General features: G+C 44.1%; 1 pseudogene across 1 annotated transcript; it reads right to left on the bottom strand.

The window, feature by feature from the left end:
* On the bottom strand, positions 1-2273 carry LOC111525532 (annotated as a pseudogene). Its single transcript, XR_002726138.1, has one exon. The product of XR_002726138.1 is annotated as a protein lifeguard 3 pseudogene (transcript).
* Positions 2274-5877: the final 3604 nt, after the last annotated feature.

The raw sequence follows: 5877 nt of genomic DNA, 5'->3' as shown, positions 1-5877 counted from the left end.
TTTTTTTTTTTTTAACTTCTAGACATAAACTTTATTACATTTCTAGTTGTGTCCCTTTGTGTGATATATTTAGGATTAATTACTTAATAGAGAAATCCTAACTATATCCCTAGGCTGATTTGATTTCTGCCCCCACCCGATAGACTGACCCTTGTTCCCCTTCCCCATTCCAGCTCAAGGCACTTAATATTACAAAGAAGGCAGTGGCTGGCTGGAGAGGTGGGCCTCAAGTCAGAAATCCCCCAGTGCAACTTAAGACAAAGAGAGAGAAGTCACCTTCCTCTTAGGACCGTCCCTGGGTTAGCAGAAGGAAATAATACAGAAGTCGTCAGTACCACAGTGGGCTTCGGTATCTCCCTAACCAGGTGAGGGGCCCCCAGGCATTTTCCCTACCCGCACCGAGTCTCTCTTCACCCTGGCTACTTCCTGGCCACACGTATGACTCTGCTGCTTACTTTCTGCTCTGAGCTGCTTGAATACAGGAAGCAAGAGTTCACTCTGACCAGAGATCTCAGAAGCCCGCAAAGAGGCCCCAGCAGCTTTGAAGAATGGGGAGCACATGGCCATATGTGGCCTGCTCTGTCTTATACCGTCACAAGCCAGGAGCAAGCCCAGGGGAGATGCTGTTCTGTGCTGGCCTGTATAGGTTACTTTGCTCGTTCTACTCTCTGTCCCCCATCCCTAACCCAGATAAACAATATATATGTGTCACTGAAACAAGAAGGGATTGAAGCAAGGAGACCCATGGGCACAGATCTCGTCTACCTTCCTGAGCTAAAAGATGCCAAACCAAAGGAATACAGGATAATGGCCTATGTGTCCAGGACACCGGGGACAAATCTCTCTGGCTTTGCTGGGGGAAGAAGCAGCTCCAACTGTGTAGCCAAAAAGCCTGTGACAGAGGTGGGAGGGGAACCTCATGACCTTGAAGTCACTTCTACCTTTCATATTCCCTTCTAGCTATCGAATAGGCTCTTTTCCTCTTCCTCCCAACCCCAGCTGTTAGGAAGAATGTGGTACCATATAGTAGGTGGTGGGGAGAAGACACATCTTCAGCCTAGTCCCTGCTAAGCCCACCAAGAGCAACGGTTAGTCCCTAGCTCCTCCGTCCCCACCAGGTACCCACACATCCATAGCCAGAGAGGCCACCTGTCTCCAGAACAGAAAGGAAACTGGGCATGTTACTCAAGGGGAAGGAAAGGGGTCTGAAGCCCAGACCACAGTCACAGGGCCCAGCCCTCTAGCTTGGAAGGGAGAGCCCAGGGTCGGGTGAAACAGGGACTTGCTCCTTAATTGCGATCCCCCATCAGCTGCAGCACAAAGGTGAAGATGTAGATGATGTCTGTGTAAATCTGCAGGGCGCCAGTGATGTAGTCCTCCGGGCTGATGGTGTGCTTCCGGTTCCCCAGGACCAGCTGTGTGTCATAAGCCAGGAACAGGGTGAAACAAATGGCCCCCAGAGCAGCATAGAGCATGTGGAGCCAGTAAACGTATTTGAAGTACAGCACAATGCTAGTGACAATCCCAGTCACCATGAGCACAATTCCCAGGACACAGAAGAGGCCTGTGCATGAGGTGAAGTCCACCTTGGTCTGAAAGCAGAAGATGGTGACTGAAATGGATACCACCGCAGTGATGATCATTGCAATCATGACGGCTTTGGTTTGGTACATACCGGAAATGGTACCTGTCATGAAGCCCATGGCAAAAGTAAAAAGGGTCAGCAGGATGATGTTCCATGGGAAACGGCGTCTGGGTCCCTGGCAGCAGGCAAGGATCAGGTAGGTGACAATGAAGACAGCATAGGACACGTAGTAGACAGCCACATTTCTCCTCACAAAGGCGCTGACAGGTTCCACAAAGGTGAAGATAGCAATGATGGCCACGGTGATGAGCAGCTGCATGGAGATGATGGAGTGAACCTTTCGGATAAAAGTGTGTCGCACTTTCCGGTCATCCCACTCTCCAGGCCCGAAGCTATCACTCACCGCTTTCTCCTCCCCATCATAGCCATGGCCTGGGCCGTAGTTCACGGGCATCGGCTGGATGGGGGGCATGGGCTGTGGGCAGCCAGCAGGGTGACCGTAGCCAGGCTGCGGGTAGCCAGGGTAGGCAGGATACCCTCCCGGCAGGACGGATGGCTGCCCATAGCCCCCAGGGGGCGGAGGGCCTGGGTATAGGGGGTTGCGGTCCTCATATGGTGGTGGGGCGCTGGGGTTGGACATGGCCGCTCACAGGCTGAAGGGGAACCGCAGCTGCTGGGACCTGAAATTCATATTTAACTGGTCATTTGTATTTTTCTGGCAACACTACCTGGGAGGAAAGTGGAGGCAAGTCCACGGCTGCCGGAAGAGGGGTGGGGGAGTCTGTTGAGAGTTTTTAACATGAAGTAATGTTGAATTTTATCAGAGGCCTTTTCTGCCATCTATTGAGATAATCATGTGGTTTTTGTCTTTAGTTCTGTTTATGAGATGAATCACATTTATTGATGTGCATTTACCAACCTTGTATCCTGGGATGAAGCCAACTTGATTTTGGTGGAGAAGCTTTTTGATGTGCTGCTGGATTCAGTTTGCTAGTATTTTACTGAGGATTTTTGCATAGATATTCATCAAGGATATTGACCTGAATTTTTTTTTGTTGTATCTCTGCTAGGTTTTAGTATCAGGATGATGCTGGCCCCATAGAATAAGTTAGGGAGGAGTCCTTCCACTTCCATTGTTAGGAATAGCTACAGTAGAAATGGTACCAGCTCTTCTTTGTACCTCTGGTAGAATTCAGCCATAAATCCATCTGGTCCTGGGCTTTTATTTATTTATTTTTTTGATTTGTGGGCTATTTATTATGGCCTCAATTTCAGAATTCATTATGGGTCTATTCAGGGATTTATTTGCTTCCTGATTCAGTCTTGGGAGGATGTATGTGTCCAGGACTTTATCCATTTATTCTAGATTTTCTAGTTTATGTGCATAGAGGTGTTTATGGTATTCTCTGATGGTTATTTGTATTTCTGTGGGGTCAGTGGCGATACACCATCATTATCATTTCTGACTGTGTCTATTTGATTCTTCTCTCTTTTCTTCTTTATTAGTCTAGTCAGTGGTCTTACTCATTTATTTTTTATTTTTCAAAAAGCCAGCTCCTGGATTCATTGATTTTTTAAAAGGGTTTTTCGTGTCTCTGTCTCCTTCATTTCAGCTCTGATCTTGATTATTTCTTGTTTCTGCCAGTTTTGGTGTTCATTTTCTCTTAGTTCTCTAGTTATTTTAGTTGAGATATTAGGTTGTTAACTGGAGATTTTTCTAACTTTTTGATGTGAGCATTTAGTGCTATAAGTTTCCCTCTTAAACACTGTGTTAGCTGCATCCCAGAAATTCTGGTATGTTGTCTCTTTGTTCTCATTAGTTCTAAATAATTTCTTGATTTCTGCCTTAATTTCATTGTTTACCCAAAAGTCATTCAGGAGCAGGATGTTCAATTTCTATGCAGTTGTGTGGTTTTGAGTGCATTTCTTAATCTTGAGTTCTAATTTGATTGCACTGTGGTTTGAGAGACTGTTATGATTTCAATTCCTTTGCATTTGCTGAGGAGTTTTACTTTTGAGTATGTCATCACTTTTAGAGTAAGTGCCATATGGCAATGAGAAGAATGTATATTCTCTTGTTTTTGGATAGAGAGTTCTGTAGATATCTATCAGGTCTACCTGACCCAGAGCTGAGTTCAGGTCCTGAATATCTTTGTAAATGTTCTGTGTCAATGATCTGTCTCCCACTATTATTGTGCGGGAGTCTAAGTTTCTTTGTAGGTCTCTAAGAACTTGCTTTATGAATCTGGGTGCTCCAGTATTGAGTGCATATATATTTAGCATAGTTAGCTTCCCTTGTTGAATTGAATCCATTACCATTATGTAATGTCCTTCTTTATGTTGATTTTTTGTTGGTTTAAAGTCTGTTTTGTCAGCAAGTAGGATTGCAACCTCTGGTTTTTTCTGTTTTCCATTTGCTTGGTAAATTTTCCTCCATCCATTTATTTTGAGCCTATGTGTATCTTTGCACGTGAGATGAGTCTTGTAAAGACAGCATATGGATGAGTTTTGGTTCTTTATCCAGCTTGCCATTCTGTGTCTTTTAATTTGGGCATTTAGCTTATTTACATTTCAGGTTAGTATTGTTACGTGTGAATTTGATCCTATCATCATGATGCTAGCTGGTTATTTTGCAGACTTGTTCATGTGGCTGCTTCATAGTATCACTGATCTGTGTACCTCTGTGTTTCTGTAGTGGCTTATAATGGTTTTTCCTTTCCATATTTAGCACTTCCTCCAGGAGCTCTGGCAAGGCAGTCCTGGTGGTGATGAATTTCATCGACATTTGCTTGCTGAAAAAGATCTTATTTTGCCTTTGCTTATGAAGCTTAGTTTGGCTGGGTATGTGATTCTGGGTTGGAAATTCTTTTTTTCTTTGAGAATGTTGATATTGGCCCCCAATCTCTTCTGGTTTGTCGGGTTTCCACTGAGAGTTCTGCTGTTAGTGTGATGGGCTTCCCTTTGTAGATGACCTGGCCTTTCTCTCTGGCTTCTCTTAACATTTTTTCTTTCATTTCAACCTCGGAGACTCTGATGGTTATGTGTCTTGGGGTTGATTTTCTCATAAAGTATCTTAGTGGGGATCTCTGCATTTTCTGAATTTGTATGCTGGCCTGTCTTGCTAGCTTGGGAAAGTTCTCTTGGATGATAACCTGAAGTATGTTTTCCAACTTGGTTCCATTCTCTCCGTCTCTTTTAGTTACTCCAGTCAGTCACAGGTTGTCTCTTTACATAATCCCATATTTCTTGGAGGTTTTCTTCAATCGTTTTCATTCTTTTTTCTCTATTCTTCTGCGCCTGTCTTTTTCAGAAAGATAGTCTTCAAGCTCTGAGATTCTTTCCTCCACTTGGTCTATTCAGCTACTGATAGTTGTGATTGTGAAGTTGTGAAGTTCTCAAGTTGTGTTTTTCAGCTCTATCAGGTCTGTTATGTTCCTCTCAAAACTGGTTGTTCTGGTATCAGCTATTGTATTATTTTATTATGATTCTTAGCTTCTTTGTATTGGGTTACAACATGCTCCTTTAGCTCAGCAAAGTTCATTGTTACCCACCTTCTGAAGCCCAGTTCTGTCAGCTCAGCTATGTCAGCTTCAGCGCAGTCCAGTGCCCTTGCTAAAAAGGTGTTGCAGTCATTTGGAGAAGAGGCACTCTGGCTTTTTGTGTTTTCAGTGTTTTTGCATTGATTGTTTCTCATCTTTGTGGGCTTATCTACCTTCAATTTTTGAAGGTTGTTGACCTTTGAATGGGTTTTTTGTTGAGGTTGTTATTTTCTGATTTTTTTTTTTTTTTTTTTAGCAGTCAGTCCTCTCTACTGTAGGGGTGCTACAGTTTGCTGTGGGTCTACTCCAGACCTTAGTTCCCTCAGTTTTTCTTGTACCTGGAGGTATCACCAGTGAAGACTGCAAAACAGCAAAGACAGCAGCCTGCTCCTGCCTCTGGAATCTCCGTCTTAGGGTGGTACTGACCTGTTGCTGTCCTGAACATTCCTGTAGAAGGTTGCTGGAGACCCCTGTTGGGAAGTCTTATCCACTCAGGAGGAACAGGATCAGGGACCAGCTTAAAGAAAGTCTGGCTGCTTTTTAATAGAGTAGGTGTGCTCAATTTGGAAGAACTCTTCCTTGTCTGGACTGTTTGTATTCTCCAAAACCAGCAGGTTGGAACAGCTGAGTCTACTGAACCAGAGATGGTGGCTATCCCTCTACCCAGAAGTTCTATCTCAGGGAGAGATCAGAGCTCTGTCTATAGAACCTGTATCAGTCTGTTCTTATGCTGCTGAAAAAGACATACCTGAG

The sequence above is a fragment of the Piliocolobus tephrosceles genome, chromosome 5, assembly GCF_002776525.5.
Source record: "Piliocolobus tephrosceles isolate RC106 chromosome 5, ASM277652v3, whole genome shotgun sequence".
NCBI lineage: Eukaryota > Metazoa > Chordata > Mammalia > Primates > Cercopithecidae > Piliocolobus > Piliocolobus tephrosceles.
This window is presented reverse-complemented; position numbering and strand designations above follow the sequence as displayed.